Source organism: Marmota flaviventris, chromosome 1 (assembly GCF_047511675.1).
Source record: "Marmota flaviventris isolate mMarFla1 chromosome 1, mMarFla1.hap1, whole genome shotgun sequence".
Lineage (NCBI taxonomy): Eukaryota > Metazoa > Chordata > Mammalia > Rodentia > Sciuridae > Marmota > Marmota flaviventris.
In genome coordinates, this window is record NC_092498.1 from 108,801,484 (window position 1) to 108,821,240 (window position 19,757).

The following is a 19,757-nucleotide window of genomic DNA, read 5'->3' on the forward strand; positions in this document are numbered from 1 at the left end:
TCTGTTATGTTCATATCAGAATGTCTTTTCAAATTGAAACAGCTTTTACCTTCCTAGGTCAATGGCTATTTCTTTTTCCAAAGCTTATTCAAATTTTGGAATAGCATTTGATGCCACTGTCCACTCCATCCATTGTGAAGTACCGTCTGGCTTTGGGTTCTGTGATTCCACATTCTCTGTGGTCTTCTTCCTACCAAACTTGTTGCTTTTCTTTTAGTGTCTTTGCTTTTTGCTCTCCTGGAATCAGAAAGTTTCCTGGGATCAGTTGAAGACCCTTTTATTTCCTGTATCTATCTATCTATCTATCTATCTATCTATCTATCTATCTATATATATATTTTTTTTTAAGTTGATGTCAGTAGATCCAATGACGGCAAGGAGAAAAGACCAAAAGCATTATATTATTCTGAATTCACATAACCCAGTCCACTAGAATAGTTTAGGAAACCTTTTTTCTGGCTGTGCCACAACCTTGGCTCCACTCTAGGGCTGGTGAGGTCTTTAATTTAGAAAGGCATGCTCTCTACAACTCAAGAGTTAAAGGTCCCATTTGATGGCAGACCTACATAGACCTAATTGGAGAAATAAATGACACTTTTAGTAGTGCCAAAGCAGACGTGAATATTTGTCCTGGATGGCTTCTCCTGGGCCCTGTTCTCCCATAGAGTGGCTTGAGCATTGCTCTGGCAGCAGCCCATCACTTTGAAGAAGCTCTACACTTTGTTAATACTAGAAAAATTCTGCTTTTGGCACAGGCTGGTCTTTTCAAATCATGCAAATTAAATAAAATGTTCATTACATTTATGACATTTTCACAACTACTTGCAGATATGTGATTACTTTGGGGAGCTGATGGCACTGTTATCACTTAAAACATTACAACTGATTATAAAAAAATTATTTTAAAAAATTAATTAATTAATTATTAAAATTATTAATTTTAATAATATTAAATTATTAAATTAAAATTATTAAAATTAATTATTAAAAATTATTATTAAAAGATTATAAAAGATTACCTAGAACTTGGGTTTATAAAGTAGATTATCATTAGAATTTTAAAACTAACTCTCACTATGTATTTAGGAGAGAGGCTATTATGTTTCACAATTTTAAGAAAAACAAATGGGTTTATAATTGCAAATTAAGCTACACAAAGAATGCCTTATTAGACCCTTACAAAGCGTCTGCTATACATAAAAGAATAATTTAAGAAATTAACTAAAACAAAAATGTTGCACAGATTTTTTTTTTAAAAAATTATTTGTAGTTGGACAAAATACCTTTATTTTATTTTTTTTTATTTTTATATGATGCTGAGGATTGAACCTAGTGCCTTGTACGTGCTAGGCAAGCACTCTACCGCTGATCCACAACCCCAGCCCCATTGTACAGATTTTTAATTGCCAACTTAATCACCTATTTTAAACACATAATATCTCAGAAATCTCTAATGACTTTGTGCTTATCACATTCTGGTGGATTAGAGAGAAATCATTTAGATAAAAGCCACTGAATAGTTTTCCAAGGTTCAACAACAGCTAAAACAACAAGACAAAACCAACCCCTCAGGTGGTTTTAATAATATTCACCTGGTGTCTGTGGGTGCACAGTATGTGAATGCTGGCATCAACCACTGCTTGTCATCTGTAAGTGGAATTGCTGGGGCAGTGGGAGGGTAGTAATCTCTGTGCTTCATTCAGTTACAAACCTGTTGGAACTCCAACTGAAAAGGCATCCTTGTGAGTCACAGTATAAACACAGAGCCTGCTAGTGAAGAAAACGTTATTGTTTACATAGATTCTAGTTGTGACTAGCAAGCATTCTGGCAAAGATACAGACTTTGGAATAGATGGGTGGTTTGGATATGAGACGCATATTAACATCGTAATTTGTTCCAAAACTTTTAAATTTCTCTGTGCCTAAATTTTCCCTACCATGACATAGAGATGTGGTAGCACTAGCAAGACCCTCGCAACTATGTGATACAGGACTGAAGTATAGAGCAAAGGAAATATTCTCCAGGGCTCACTCTTCATCATGGCAGTTAAAGAAAACCTGCCAAGTCAAAAATGAGCAGAGAAGAGAAGAGAGAATGGGACTTAGAATCATGAAAGTGCTGAGAGATCCCAGCTAATTCATACTACTTACATTATGTTTTATCTTTTCAAATGCAAGAAAGAGAAACATCACTTTTTTTTCCCTCTGAGTTTTTCATTCCAATACCTAAGGCCAAAGAAAAATTAATATCTTATCGAAGATGTACTACTAAATTAACAAACACATATTCAGATTTCTTGGAAATATCCTGATTAATCTGACCACTAACTGTGAATTTTGTATTCTACTTAATCATACACATATTTTGTTTTTCAGATATGATTCTTCAAATTAGTAGCAAACTGTAATATTTGACATCATCCTTCTTCCAAAGCTTTGGGAAAGACACGAATTTCACAAATTTTATTCTTTTAGCTTTTCAGACTTCCTCTCCACCACCATCCTGGATTAAAGCCATGTGCCCACAGGGTTTATATTTCCATATTTGAGAAGCACTCTGTGAGAAGATTTCTAAGTTTCCTCCTAGTTCTAAATTCTGTGCAGTTCATGTGTGGAGAAAACATTAAAATAAAGCCCACAAGAAGATTAATGCCTTAGTGGAAAGATGCAATTTAAAGGATCACTTAAGCTGGAAATGAAGGTGGATAGGGAGTAATTAACACCAACAAATTGCATCCTCTCAGATGGGATAACCAAGGGATATTCCTACAATAAGTCTGGTTGCCTTGGTTATGACCTGAGAAAGTAAAACACGATCACAAGTTTTGTTTTGTTTTGTTTTTCCCATAAATTGGGATGGATAATCTTGAAGGAAATGCATATATCATCTCCCAGGAAATTACAATACAAAGAGAAGCAAAAATGGCTTAACCGTGCACATAATTTAAAACTAATTTTGTCTTATGAATAGCGCAAAGCTAATTGTTGATGACTGACATGTTTGTTAATCCTGTCTTCTACACTAAATTTTCTTTTCCCTAACAATGAGTTAGAGAATGTTATCTTCTAATGAAAGAGAAATGAAAGTAGGCAGTCTTCGGATATTTTATGGTTTGGAATATAAACCAAATGAAACTATGCTTATAGTATCAGTACTATGATAGAGAAAGTAGGGCATGTGGGAGAAGGCTGTAACTGAGACTCAGTTATTGTGCTGTGAGAAAGGATGGAATTATTCATAAAAGACAGACCATGGGTTGAAATTTGAGAGAATTTGTAGGAGGCAATCATATTTTTATTACCTTTCCATAAAAGGAAACAGAATATTAAAACAGTGTAAGAACTCTTTCTCAAAGAACTTGGAAAGCCTGTCATATTTGATGAAGTCCAACTATTTATTTAAATAGGACTGTTGGAAGAAGCCTATAGAAAAACAAACAAACAAACAATAAGCATGAAGCCAGAAAGATGACATCAGAAATCCTACAACCTAAGTAGGTGTCTGTTTATTTGATTTTATCTTCAAGTCAATAAAGAAAAGGAATTGAACAAGTTGAAGAAAGAAAGAAAGAAAGAAAGAAAGAAGGAAAAGTTTGTCATTAGATTGATCACTCGGGAAACACAGAAGATTATTTCAGTAAAGGGCAGGAGAATTTAGAAATTTTGAGACCAATCTGAAGATATTTTTAGCATATAGGCAGGTATAATGGTCATAATTAAAAAGATAAAAAGCCAAAATATGGAGCAAATTCAGAGTTCAAATTTCCAATTCAACTTCAGCCCAAATTTTCATGAGTGTAAAAATGAATATGAAAACCTGGTATACTCATAAAATTTAACTCTATTGAGGAATAGAAATTATGAAGTATAAAAGCACAATACAGGAAATCACTATGGAAAGCAGTATGAGGATGCTTCAGAAATTTTGAAATGGAACCACCATTTGACCAGTTATCCCGCTCCTCAGGACTTAAAATCAGCAGACTGCAATGATATTCCACATCAATGTTTACAGCAGATCAATTCACAATAGCTAAGCTATGGAATTAACCTAGGTGTTCTTCAACAAATGAATGAATAAAGAAAATGTGGAATATATACACAATGAAATATACTCAGCCATAAAGAAGAATCTGATTATGACATTTGCAGGTAAATGGATGGAACTGGAGAATGTCATGCTAAGTGAAATACACCAATTCTAAAAAACTGAAGGCTAAAAGTTTTCTCTGATATTTGGATGCTAAATCATAATAAAGGAGAGAGGGAAGGAAGAATACAAGTACTTTGAATTAGACAAAGGGGAATGAAGAAAAGGGAGGGGGAATGGGAACACGAAAGATACTAGAATAATTCAGATATTACTATCTGATGTGCATAATTACATGACCAATATGATTCTATATCATGTGCAACCAAAAGAATGAGAAGTTATACTCCACACATTATAATATGTCAAAATACATTCTATTATCATGAATAACTAATAAGATCAAATTTAAAAATATATAAAAAACACAATATAGATTGTTCTCAAAAATGCTCAAAGACAGACTACTGGCCCCAAAGAGGATTTACCAAATGATTCAAGTTTGTGTGAGGTTCTGTAATAAGCAAATCCAATCTGTGGTCATAGAAATGGAACAATGCTTTCTTAGAGGGAAAGGATATGTAGGAACTCCCTAGGTCTTAATACATTAGTAGTTAAGTTATGCATCTGTATCTATCTCTATATTTTTTCAAAATGTATCAGTTTTTACTTGTTTTCTATGTGTTTTGCTGTGTGGAGAGCAGTGACAGTGAATAGGAGAGTAGTGTCCAAAATTAGGGTCCCTGATGACTTCATGGCTATGGCATGCTTGGTGCCTGGGGAAGTTTCTGTGCAAAGGTGCAGGATGCCTAGTTGCTATGGTAATGCCTCCTCATGGATGAAGAGCCTCTGTGTTGGAGTCTTAAAAGCGTAGCCCTTGATCTTAGGCACATATCTCCTATGAATACAGGAACTCTTTTGCTAGACAATCACAATGTTTCACCTGCTCTGCTGCTCCTGAACCTGCCTACATAAACAATGGACTATCTTGAGAGCTACACAAAAATACTAACATTATAGTGCAACTGTAGAATGTAATGGAGGGATAAAGCTGCATAATGTTGCTAACTTTGTAACTTTCATGAATACAAAAAATAATGCTTGCATAGACTTTAATCTGATTAATGATACCTATATAATAAAGATTGCTGGCATAATTCTTTAGACCTGCTTCTCTATCAGAGCCGTGCTCCACCCAATTCCAGCTGTTATCTTAAAAAATCTGCATGAGTCTTTATTTTTCTAATCTCCCATGGCCCCATCGCCAAGCTCAAGATTGAGTAGGTAGGTAGTGCACAGGTAGATAATAAACAGATAGAATGCAACAGTTTATGTTCAAAGCATATAAGGAACTTCAAACACCAATAAAATGACAGATAATCTAACAGGAAAAAAATAAAATACTTAAGTAAGAACATCATAAAACAGGTTATCCAAATCACTGACATTTTGGGAAGGTACTCAACTTTATTAGTCTGAGTGTTTTAGTCAGTATTTTTTCTTTTCTTCCTTTCTTCCTTTTTCTTTTTTCCTCCTCCTCTTCCTCCTCCTCCTCCTCCTCCTCCTTCTTCTTCTTTTTTGGTATCAGTTACCAAAAGACCAGACAAAAGCAATTTTTGAGGATAAAAAGTTTATTGGGGGCCCAGAGTTTCAGAGGTCTCAGTCTATATACTATCAACTCCAATGCTCTGGGCCCAAATGGAGGTAAAACACTATGGAAGAAGTGTGTGGTAGAGTGAAGAGGCTCAGAAAATGGCAATCAGGAGACAGAACTCTCTTTTTACCAGTGTCAGAATATAAATCCTAAAGGCATGCCCCCAGTGTCCTACCTCCTCCAGCCACACCCTACCTGCCTACAGTTACCACCTAGTTGATCCATTCAAGTGGGTTAATGTACTGATTAAATTAAGGTTTTCATAATCTTATCATTTCACTCCTAAACTCCCTTGAATAGTCTAGCCATGAGCTTTTGGAGACACCTCATATCTAACCATAGATTAAAGAAATATAGATTAAAACCACAATGAAAAATCACTTACATTCCAGAATGAATGTATAAGATAAAATGAAAAATACCAAATGTTGGTGAGATTGTACAGCAGCTAGAATCAAAACTCTCCTCCATTCCTGGTGTCACCATATCTTGTTACAAACCTTTTGGAAAATTCTCTATCAGTATTTACTGAAACTGAACAGACACCCCCTCAATTCCACCCATGGAGTGATACTAAATAGAACTATGCACATATGTTCATGAAAAGACTGGTGCTAGAATGTCTGTAGGAGCACTGTTCAAACTGGAATCCATCCTAGTGTCCATTAACAGTAAAACAGGCAATTAAATTGTAGTATATTCCCATTTGAATACTGCATAGCCATGAGAACCAGAGAGGAGTCTCACCAACAAAATGTTGAATAAATAAAGCCAGAGAAAAAAAGATGGCAAGCTGAATGGTTCCAAATGCATAAAGTATAAAAACAGATAAGGGTGATCTGTGTGGTTAGAAGGCAGGATAGTAGGTACCTTAGGGGAGATGGCAACTGCTGATTGGAAGAAACACAGGGGGAAGCTTCTAAGTCATTGGAAGCTCTGACAGAGTGCCAGTCACACAGGTGTGTCAGTCTCCGCACATTCATCTGGCTCTACCCTTAAGAAATATACACTTTACTATACTCATGATACACTTCAAAACTTCTCAGAAGAGAATACCAAATGCACATTCATCAATCGTTTTATACTCAGAAGTTGCTCAATATACCCCTCACCTTTTTTTTTAAGTGGGAATTAAAACCAGGGGTGCTTAATCACTGAGTCACATTCCAGCCTTTTTATAATTTTATTTTTTTTCTTTTGAGACCAGGTCTAAGTTTCTGAGGTCTTCACTAAGTTGCTGAGGCAAACTTCAAACTTGCCATGCTCCTGCCTCAGTCATCTAGTTGCTGGGTTTACCATGGGCGGCTCTAAATTTCTCCTTTGAGGAACCTTAAATACTTGCCTTGAACCAGCTTCTCCACTAGCAAGCTGGGTCTCTTTGGGCTGCTGCTCCTCCTGTCTTCTAATTATTACTTTTTAACTTGAAGTAGAGGCACTCTAAGAAACCTGGGAGGTTTTTATTCTTTTTTTTTTTTTTCTATGCTGAAGAAAAACTTTATTTCTTGAGATTAAACAATGGTAAGTAATAATGAAAATGACAAATAATACCAAAGCAATAAAAATCTAAATTATCTGCAGAATAACTGTACAGTTTGTATGTATATGGCAATGGCCGGCCTCTGTGGTAGTTTAAGTCCTTCCACCCCAACTCTCATCTTTTTTTTTTTTTTTTTTTTTTAATTTTTATTGTGGGTTGTTCAAAACATTACAAATTTCTTGACATATCATATTCCACACTTTGATTCAAGTGGGTTATGAACTCCCACCTTCACCCCATACACAGATTGCAGAATCACATCAGTTACACATCCATTGATTTACAAATTGCCATACTAGTGTCTGTTGTGCTCCGCGGCCTTTCCCATCCTCCACCCTCCCCCCTCCCCACCTCTCCCCTCCCCTCCCCTCCTCTCTCTCTACCTCCTCCACTGTATAACCCTGAGGGTCTCCTTCCATTACCATGCAATTTCCCTTCTCTCTCCCTTTCCCTCCCACCTCTCATCCCTGTTAAATGTTAATCTTCTTCTCCTGTTCTTCGTCCCTACACTGTTCTTAGTTACTCTCCTTATATCAAAGAAGACATTTGGCATTTGTTTTTTAGGGATTGGCTAGCTTCACTTAGAATAATCTGCTCTAATGCCATCCATTTCCCTGTAAATTCTATGATTTTGTCATTTTTTAATGCAGAGTAATACTCCATTGTGTATAAATGCCACATTTTTTTTATCCATTCGTCTATTGAAGGGCATCTAGGTTGGTTCCACAGTCTTGCTATTGTGAACTGTGCTGCTATGAACATCGATGTAGCAGTGTCCCTGTAGCATGCTCTTTTTAGGTCTTTAGGGAATAGACCAAGAAGGGGAATAGCTGGGTCAAATGGTGGTTCCATTCCCAGCTTTCCAAGAAATCTCCATACTGCTTTCCAAATTGGCTGCACCAATCTGCAGTCCCACCAGCAATGTACAAGTGTACCCTTTTCCCCACATCCTCGCCAGCACTTGTTGTTGTTTGACTTCCTAATGGCTGCCAATCTTACTGGAGTGAGATGGTATCTTAGGGTGGTTTTGATTTGCATTTCTCTGACAGCTAGAGATGTTGAGCATTTTTTCATGTACTTGTTGATTGACTGTATGTCCTCCTCTGAGAAGTGTCTGTTCAGGTCCTTGGCCCATTTGTTGATTGGGTTGTTTGTTTTCTTATTGTCTAATTTTTTGAGTTCTTTGTATACTCTGGATATTAGGGCTCTATCTGAAGTGTGAGGAGTAAAGATTTGTTCCCAGGGTGTAGGCTCCCTATTTACCTCTCTTATTGTTTCTTTTGCTGAGAAAAAACTTTTTAGTTTGAGTAAGTCCCATTTGTTGATTCTAGTTATTAACTTTTGTGCTATGGGTGTCCTATTGAGGAATTTGGAGCCCGACCCCACAGTATGTAGATCGTAGCCAACTTTTTCTTCTATCAGACGGCGTGTCTCTGAGTTGATATCAAGCTCCTTGATCCATTTTGAATTAACTTTTGTGCATGGCGAGAGAAAGGGATTCAGTTTCATTTTGTTGCATATGGATTTCCAGTTTTCCCAGCACCATTTGTTGAAGATGCTATCCTTCCTCCATTGCATGCTTTTAGCCCCTTTATCAAATATAAGATAGTTGTAGTTTTGTGGATTGGTTTCTGTGTCCTCTATTCTGTACCATTGGTCCACCCGCCTGTTTTGGTACCAGTACCATGCTGTTTTTGTTACTATTGCTCTGTAGTATAGTTTGAAGTCTGGTATCGCTATACCGCCTGATTCACACTTCCTGCTTAGCATTGTTTTTGCTATTCTGGGTCTTTTATTCTTCCATATGAATTTCATGATTGCTTTCTCTATTTCTACAAGAAATGCCATTGGGATTTTGATTGGCATTGCATTAAACCTATAGAGAACTTTTGGTAATATCGCCATTTTGATGATGTTAGTTCTGCCTATCCATGAACAGGGTATATTTTTCCATCTTCTAAGATCTTCTTCTATTTCTCTCTTTAGGGTTCTGTAGTTTTCATTGTATAAGTCTTTCCATTTCCTCTTCCTGTAATGCTTTGGCGAGGATGTTTTGAAGAGATGGTTTTCTAGCTGCGAATTCTTTAAACTTTTGTTTATCGTGGAAGGTTTTAATTTCATCCTCCATCCTGAAGCTTAATTTCGCTGGATACACAATTCTTGGTTGGAACCCATTTTCTTTCAGTGTTTGAAATATGTTATTCCAGGATCTTCTAGCTTTCAGAGTCTGTGTTGACAGATCAGCTGTTATCCTGATTGGCTTACCCCTAAATGTAATCTGCTTCCTTTCTCTTGTAGCTTTTAAAATTCTCTCCTTATTCTGTATGTTGGGCATCTTCATTATGATGTGTCTAGGTGTGGATCTCTTATGATTTTGCACATTCGGCGTCCTGTAGGCTTCTAGGATTTGGGGTTCTGTCTCATTCTTCAAGTCTGGGAAGTTTTCTTGTATTATTTCATTGAATAGACTTCTCATTCCTTTGGTTTGGAGCTCTGTACCTTCCTGTATCCCAATGACTCTTAAGTTTGGTCTCTTAATGTTATCCCATATTTCTTGGATGTTCTGCTCATGGTTTCTTAACAGTCTTGCTGAGCTGTCTATGTTCTTTTCCAGTTGAAATACTTTGTCTTCATTGTCTGATGTTCTATATTCTAAGTGTTCTACTCTGCTGGTAGTATTCTCCATTGAGTTTTTAAGTTGGTTTATTGCTTCCTGCATTTCTAGGATTTCTGTTTGTTTGTTTTTTATAACCTCTATCTCCCTGTATAGTTGATCCTTTGCTTCCTGGATTTGTTTGCGTAATTCGTTGTCAAAGTGATCTTTCATTGTCTGATTTTGCTGTTTAATGTCTTCCTTGATACTCCAGATCATCTGAAGCATGTATATCCTGAATTCTTTATCTGACATTCCATCTGCTGCAGCTGTTACCTCTTCTAAAGTTGCGTTGACCTGCATTGCTTGTGGTCCTTTCTTTCCTTGTCTTTTCATACTGCTTGCGTATCTTTCCTGCAGGTGCGGGCGGCGGCTGTGCTCTCTCCTTATTCCAATTGGGGTGTCGTGGCTACCACGCCGGCAGGTCACTGGGCCTGTTCTGGGAGCTGGCGGCGGCTCTGTTCTGCCCCTACTCCAATTGGGGTGACGAGTGTACCACGCCGGCAGGCCACCGGGCCTGATCCGCCGGTCGGTTGCAGGTTTGCCTACCCTGCAGGCGCGGGCGGCGGCTCTACTCTGCCCCTACTGCAAATGGGGTGACGTGTCTGTCGTACCGGCAGGCCACTGGGCCTGTCCCGCTGGTCGGTCGCAGATCTGCCCACCTTTCGGGCACGGGTGGAGGCTCTGCTCTGCCCCTACTCCAATTAGGGTGTCATGGCTACCCCGCCTGCAGGACGCTGGGCCTGTTCCTGGCACGGGCAGCGACTCTGCTCTGCCACTACTCCAATTAGGGTGGTGTTTGTACCACGCCGGCAGGCTCCTGGGCCTGATCCGCCGGTCTGTTGTAGGTCTGCCTACCTTGGAGGCGCGGGCGGCGGATCTGCCCTGCCCCTCCTACCACGCCTGCGGACCCCTGGGCCTGATCTGCAGGTTGATCACTGGTCTGCTCACCCTGCGGGCACGGGTGTCAGTTCCGCTCCGCCCCCACTCCAATTGGGGTCACGTGACCACCACACCGGCAGGGCCTGATCCGGGCGTGGGAGAAGGATCTGCTCTGCCCCTACTCCAGTTGGGGTGACGTGTGTACCACACTGGCAGGCCACTGGGCCTGACCCGCCAGGCTGACACAGGTCTGTTTACCTTGCAAGTGCGAACTGCGGCTCTGCCCTGCCCCTCCTACCACGCCCATGTACCACTGGGTCGCGGGTCTGCCCACCTTGCGGTTGCGGCTGGCGGCTCCGCTCCGCCCCCTCTCCAATTGGGGTCACGCGGTCACCACGCTGGCGAGCCGCTGGGCCTGCTCCGGGCGCTGGCGGCGGCCCGGCTCCTTCCCTCTGGCTCGACGACAAATTGAGGAGACTCGGGTGACTGTGCCTCACCCCCCCTACCAGGAGACCAACTGCTTATGTCACCACTGGTATTGATGAAGTTCCCTCCTCCGCCGCTTTCTGCAGACGTCAGATCTCTGCCATGTTGGTATCCTATGCGAATGGCAGCATTTCGTTCCCCTTGCCGGGCAACCAAAGCACCGGGTGAGTCCTGCCCGGCCCTCAGCAGGACCCGGACCGAGAAGCAGTTTCCGCGGGCTCCTAGCCCTGGGCCAGGGAAGTTCCAGGAGCCGGAACTCGGCCACTCCGTGCTCGGTGTAAGCTCCTATAAATGTAAGCTCCAAGAAGCAGTCCCCGCGGGCTCAGTTCCGGGAGCCGGAACTCGGCCGCCCCGCGCTCGGTATTCACTCTGATAAGATCAGGTTCTAAGAAGCACCCAGGCGCTGAGCCCTAGCAATCTGTCTGCAAGCCGCAGGCGAATTGCAGCCTGAAATTACCTGTTCTATGGCTGAATGAGCTGCGGTCAGTCAAAAACAGGGGTGGTGACGTCAGTTTACCAACATGGTGGCTGCTGGCCTCCTCTGTGGTCTGACCGGTGTGGAGAACCGAGATGGACCGCTTCCTTCCCCCGTCTCGAACCCAGAATTCAGCCCTGAGTACGGTGCTTGCGCGGCTGGCAGAAACTGCAGCGCTGTAACCCTGCGTCTCTATCCCAGACTTTAGCCGCGGGGCGATTTGCTGAATAAGCAGTGTTACCCTCCGTGCGACAAACCTCTCGCGTTTGAGTCCCCGTAGCCGATCCTCGTGCGATGGAAATCCTTCCTCCAGGTTCCGGAGCACCCCACTATTGCTGGAAATTCCTAACAAAATATCCTTTAGCCGTCCTGACTTGTTATACTCCCACACAGTGAAGCAGCACACGGGGACAATGCACTCCCCTCGCCGCCATCTTCCTTCTCCTTTATTCTTTTTCTAACTGTTTTTTTTTTTCATGATTCCCTTATAGAATCAAGGTTTAAGAATTAAATTCTTTACCTCTTCCATAAAAAAAAAAATCACTCTTCAACCCTTATGTCAATCTTCATTTGCTACTTTTACTTACTCTTCACTTAGCAGTTCTTGCCCCCTGCTATCTCAACACAGGCATGACCATCCTATACCAGCTACTTATCCAGCTCACTAACAGGCCCTACCTAATTCCTCATCTCATTGAATAATTCATCTGCAGCCTCCTCATGCTTCTGAGATACATAATTTGCCCTCTTTGCTTCTGGGACACTATGTTTTCAATAAATTTAATCACTCAAGTTTCAACACTTTCTGATTTTTTTCTGTTTTCTCTAAACATCTGGTCAGTATGAAATCTATAAGGATTCAATGTTGTTGTTTTCCTCCCTGTATATTCAATTTTTGATTAATTAAATCTTATAAACCTCCTCCACACTTGGTCTTCTCAGTTTTCTTGCTCATTGTTGACATTGTTGATATTTCTGTATAACAGTGAGCAGGGTATTTATGAGGGCCTAATTTTAGGGTCTGCCTCTGTGGATAGGGGCAGAAGGAGTAGGAGGTGGGCAGGAAGAAGATATGAGGTAAGAGAGGACCTATAGCAACTTTGGCTGACTCATGCAGTGCTCTGGATCTAGATCAGCCCTTGAAAAGTCTTCCCTTGAGCTGAGATGGTGCCATGGTTTGGATATGATTTGCATCCCAATGATTCATTGTTGCATGGGACTTTTAAGAAATACTGCTTAGTGAAAATCAATTGGATCATTAAGGACAATAATCTCAGAAGGGATTAAGGTATTTTTCATGGGGCCCTGAGTTAGTTCTCAAGATATTGAGTTATTATAAAAGAGGCCCTCTCCATCCTCTGGCTTCCTGTATTGACATGCAATCTCTCCCTCTCAGACTCACTTCCACCACCATGATGCCATTTGCAACAGGGCCCTGCTCACAGCTGAGGGGTGCCAGCACCACGTCCTTGACACTCCAGAACTGTGAACCAAATAAAATTCTCTTATTAATAAATTCCCCAGCCTCAGTTATTTTGTTATAGTAAATGGATATGGCATACTACAGATGGTCAGATATTTTTGTCCTCATCTTGATCACCAGCACACTGAAGCTGGGCTGTCTATGGCAACCCTCAAAGGTTCTGATAGTGGGGATTCTTGAGAGTCTTCTTAGCACATTCTTCATTTGAAGGGGGATCTTGGTAGCTCATCACAGTGAAAAAGTTTTCAATGGTGCCATATTACTTACAATCCGTAAGTTAAGCTCCTTAGTACAGAATTCAAAAGTGCCCTTTGCCTGATGCAAATGCCCTTCTCGTGTCACTTTTCCCAGTCTGTATTTTTAAGGCCTTTTTTTGACATCATGTCAAATTGTTCAGCGTTCCTTCCATGTGACACATACTTTCTCATCTCTGTGATTTACTTCTGATTGCTTTTGGCTAAAATCTCCTATTCAATCATTTCCTTATCTCAACAATCACCTTATCCTTTAAAGTTCAGCTCACATCTCCTCTCTCCAAAGTGTTCCCTGGTATTCCCAGCTTGACACCACTTCTTCCCACTCTTCTCCAAGTGACACTTATATAGCTCTTAGTCACAGAATAATAACAATATGGATAGCTCTTATGTTTACTATAATTATTGCTTTTGACATTATTGTTTTTGAAATTGAATAGGATCCTTCTGTTTCCCATGGCACAGTAAGTGCTGATCAGTTCCTGATTGTGTAAGGGACATTGATTTCCTATTTCTTTTACTGACCCCCAAAGTTCCCTAACTGTCCAGCATAATTTGCATGTTCAGAAGGATCCAACCCAATGTTTGGTTTAGGGAAGCCAGGGAAACATAATTTTCTAAGCAATTAAATGAATAAGTAAATGCCATCCAATAATGTGACACAAAATGGACTTCTCTCCTATTCTGTTACTGACAAGGCAGAGAAGACTCCGTAAGAACACACTGAGAAACTGTAAGAAGGTATGATCGAATGTCACCTCTTAAGTCTATAGTTTCCAAGAGCATTATACATGTTTGTCACAGTCTTCATAAAAGCAATTACTAGAATACTCTAGAAAAGAAATTTGAAAGTGCCCAAATGAGCTGGACCCAGGGGCATATAACTTAAGCCCAGGAAGGAGGACTGCAACTTTGAGGCCAGCCTCCTGAATTCAGCAAGACCCTGTCTCAAAACAAACAAACAAACAAGTGGGAATGTAGCTTAGTGGTAAAGTGCCCTGGGTTTAACCCAGCATGAAAAATATTTAAAGCATAAAAGTGCCCAAACGTGTCTCCACTGCCATTTTTTTTTAAAGTAAAACAAAATGTGGGCCAAGATACAGGTTAAGTTTTTCTTGCTCTCCTGTAATCCCTGAAACAATGAGGAAGAATATCCATGTGGAAAAAGACGTGCTTAATTATAGAGGGCAGAGTAATTCTAATTTAATGAGTTAAAATATCCTTTCACCGTTAATATATAAAATTCTACTAATTTGCTTAGTGGATCTTTTAACTGACCTTGAATAAAGAAGTAACAGCTTAGTCTCTTGAGCACAAAGAATACATTTCATTTGTGTAAGTCTGTTTGGCTTTTTTTTTTTTTTTTTTTGCTTTTAAGCCTACAAAGTCTCCTACTTTACCTCTGGGAATGGAGTCTTATAACATGATAGGTAGATGTTAACATTATTAAGTAATGAGAAAGCATGGGGATTTACAGAAAAATGAGCTGGAAGAGGGATATGTTTTAAGTTAGCATCAGTAAGGGTATTTTGTACTGTGAAGTTAAAAAATAGCATGCATCATTTATGCATGGATAATATTATTGCAGAAATAAGCTTATTCAAGTTTATGTCATTGTAAAAATGCAATGAATAGCTCATTTAATGTGGGGGACATTTAGCATTTCTCAAGATGCCTATCTACAAAATTATTTTTAAATTCTCTTTTGACCTTATGGAATATTCCTTCATGTCCATAAGGGAAAAACTGCTTTACCTTAGCTAGCTTTTGTTTCCATTTCTTCCTGTTAGAAAAGATCCTTTATTCATTAAACATTGTATACATGCATGGAATCATCACATTGTACTCCTTATATATGCATATTTATTATGAGTCAACTAAAAATAAAGAAGAAATTGATGAGACCTTCTTAGTGCTCATATGTTTGAATAAAATAGTCAATTAAAAACATTTCTAATTATTCAAATAAGATACTGACCATTTTCTCAAAGAAATTTTACAAATAATAGGCCACTAGAATAGTGTGAGTCCACCTTCACCAGTTAGTGAATCCTTGGAAAAATATTTAATGTTTCCAGAGCACAATTTGGCATTGCCCTTAAATTTCACAAAATGGGTTTTTAAAATTTCTTCATTAAAAAATAGGGTTTATTTTGATACAATTATAAAAGCATGGAATATAATTTTAAAATTACTTTATGTTCTGTTTTCTAACAGTCCAAATATCAGCAATTTGCAATATTCTCTGTTCTTTAACTCTTCTGGTTAAATTAGCTATAATTAATGTGACTAATGGGACAGGAAAGGAAGGCAGAGTTTTGTCTGGGACCATGTCACACTCCATTGGAGGTTTTAAGCTCCATTAGTAACACTGTGAAGGTGGGGGTCTCAGTCTCTAATGACAGACACACCCAGTGTTGGCCATCTGGGGCAGCAGAGGCTCTGGGGCTATTGGGGAGCCACTGTGGATATCCCCATCTCCCTCTTGTGAAGGAGGAAGTCTGTACTTGCATGGCAACCTCAATCCTATGTTGTAAAACCAGGTTAACTATGTAGTATTGTTTCCTTATTGGAAAGTAAATGTGAAGTGACTTCATATGAAATCTGCTGAAAAACTTATATAGGTAAAAAACTTTATGTAATGCTTGTTTTCTTTTTTAAACCAAGAACTCCAAGTTTTGCTGGTCTACATACTAAGATGAAAATAAAGTTAAAATATGAATATGTGACTTTAAATCAAATACATGCTAAAAATCTTGTCAAACTGTCTTGAAATGGAGTAAGATGAAAGTAAGATAACAAGACATAGTAATATACACATTGCTGTAGTCTGGATATAGTTTGCTCCCCAGAGGCTCTTGTGCTGGAAGTTCAGTCTCCAGTATGGTAAGGTAGAGATGGTGGAAGCATTATGAAATGGAGTTTAGTGAAATGTTACTAGACTCTGGACTTTCCACCTTCATGAATGAATTAATGCTAGTGTTGAAGAGCCACTAGTCTCTCAGTGAATTCATTCTTACAAATAAGTGGGTTGTTATAAACTAGGGCCACCCATGTTCTCTCTTGGTCTCCTCCAGACAAGACCCTTTTAGCTTCTACACCTCATTGTGATGCATCTAAGGTGTTCTTTGCCTGAACAATATATTTGGACCTTCCTGCTACCAAAATCATAAATCGAATAAACTTCTTTACTTATAAAGTATTGACCCTCAGGTTTTTGTTATGGCAAAATAAAAGTACACACACACACATACACACACAATATGAATATCTGTGTAATATTGTCAATGGAGATAAAATAATATAAAATCTACCTTACTTTAATTTCTTTCTGCCATTTTTTAATTTTTTTTAAGACAGTCTTGTCTCACTCAGCTCCATTCACCACAAGGACCAGCCTTCCTTCTCTTTTACTCCCTCTTCTACAATGGCCAAATATGGCCTCTTCCATTCTGTTCTGCTGTGATATTTATGTCTTCCATATTTTGTCTATGGATTTCTCAATGTGGAAAATTAATGAACAGCATTTCCATTTTTTAGTTGATGTAATAAAATATATGATATTAATGGCCACACTTAAAAGAACCAAAGGAAAAACCATTGAAAATAGTGAATGGAGTGCAGTGTTGTAAATAAGCTAAATACTAACCTTTCCTAATATAATTAAATATGTTTCTTGAGATTGGAAAACAAGGTATGAGTTTGAACATAAAAAGAAGACCAAAAGCAATAATGGCTCTCAGTGCTTGGTGTTTAGGAAGTGGGTCTAGGGATAGAGAATGGGTCAAGTGATTGCTGCTTTTCCTGACAAGGTAATTGATATGATTTTGCATTTTGCCAGTTGCATGTATTTTTTTCCTGCATAAAATAATCAGTCATAGCCTAGATGAGAGGATGAAGAGAAAACTTCATAAAAGGTTGTGTTTATATACCCCATATTTCAAATCCTTTTTCTTCTTTATGACTCATGTAGCTTTGGTGCTAATGACAAAAAAACACATTCTGGCCCTTGAACTTGAGTGACATAAGTTTGAATGAAAGCAATGGATATCTTCCTTTAGCCATCCTTATATGAACAATAGCTCAAATGATCATGGCAGCTATTGGAAACCACATAATTTATCTTTCTAAATCCAAATTTAATTTCCCCTAATCTCCTCTCCTTTAATTTAATTCTAGAAAGGTTCACAGTTACTCCAGTACTTCACAATGTAATAGGAAGTGTGAAAAGGGATGACAGAATAGAAAGAGGCAAATTCTCATCTCAGCTCATTCAATATATACAAATTTTATGGCAACATATTGTGACGTGAACAAATTGTTGAAATCTATACAGGTCCTTGGAAGAATCATAAAAATGAGAACTCTTGAAGTTTTTTCCTATTATTATATTTTATTGATGCATTATAATAATATAGAATAGTGATATTTATTTTGACATATTCATACATGTGATTTGATCAGTTTATTTCCCCAATACCTCCCCTTTTGTTTCCCTTTGGCCTCTCCCTAGTTCTTTCCTCTACTCTACTGATCTCCCTTCTATTTTCATGAGGTCCATTTTTAAATTTTTACTTTTTTTCTATTTAGCTTCTAGATGTGAGGGAAAACACATAAACCTTGGCTTCCTGAATCTGGCTTATTTCACTTAGCATGATGTTCTCCAGTTCTGTCCATTTTCCTGCAAATGACATAATTTTATTCTTCTTTGTGGTTGAGTAAGACAGACACCTAAACTTTTCCATATGTTGGCTATTGTGAATTGTGCTGCTATAAACATGGGTTTGCATGTATCACTATGGTAGGCTGATGGGATTTTACTTTTTGGATAAATACCAAGCAGTGGGATAGCAGGGTCATATGGTTATCCCATTCCTAGACTTTTAAGGAGACTTCATACTGATTTCCTTTATGGTTAAACTAATATCCAATCTTACCAAAAGCATATAAGTGTTCCTTTTCCCCCATATTCTTATTGGTATTTATTATTACTAGTATTCTTGAATATTGCTGTTCTAACAGAAGTGAAGTAAAATCTTAGTGTAGTTTTGACTTGCATTCTACTGATTGCTAAAGATCCTGAACATTTTTTCAAGTAACTTTTTGATCATTTGAATTCCTTCCTTTAAGAAGTGACTATCTAGTTTATTTGCTCATTTACCAATGGGGATATTTGTTTTTTGTTTTTGTTTTTATTTTGTTTGTTTGTTTTTTGGGGGGCAATGTTAAGTTTTTGAGTTTTTTTTTATATTCTGAATAGTAACTGGCAAAGACTTTCTCCCATTCTGTAGGCTCCCTCTGCACTGACATTATTTTTCAGAAGATTTTTTAATTTTATGGCTTCCCATATATTATTCTTGATATTATTTCCTGAGGTTTAAGAATCCTATTGAGGAAGTCATTGTCTGTGCTTGCATGGTGGAGAGTTGCCCTTATGTTTTATTGTAGCAGTTGCAAAATTTATGGTCTAATACCTGGAGACCTCCTGAAGTCTTAGCCTTATTTGCTTCACAATGACTCAACTTATGAAGAACAATGACAAGAATTTGTGCTTGAGATAGTAAATAAACACACAGGAAACACAAGGATCCATTTTTCTACAACTAGGAAAAGAGAAGAATCAACCTTTTGAAGAATGCGGTCTTGCCCGATAAGTAGTCACTACAAAATTCAGTGTCTGTTCTTTGTTATATGTACAGATATATTACCTACCATGTGTGGTTTATTTTTTTGATTTTAGCTTTTAAATGTAAATTATAATTGTTTCAAACACTATTATGCCAGTCTGTTTTGTGCTATATAATAGCATGTGTGATACCAGTACATTTATGAGAATAAAATATACTGGATCACAGTTCTGGAATCTGGGAAGTCCAAGATCAAGATGGCTTTGTACCTGTGCCAGAGAAAGGAAAGAAAGGTATGCCTTATGGGTGTCACCCAGTAGTTCTGATGGTGGTGGTTTGTATTCCTCGGACAAATGAAGGTCTGAGATGGTAGGGATCAAGCCATCATTCACCAGAGACATTCAATGATTACTGTTCTTTGAACTGGAGTTTAAATCACAAAAAAATCTGAAACAGATACATTTTTCTATATACCAATATTGCATTATTTGTTGCACAATTGCCTTAAGACATTTAATATGTATGTGTGGCATTGTTGCACATTATATTTCAGCCGTCCATGATGCATATATTGGTTAAATACTGGGATGGGATATTTTCTCTAAATGACTATGTG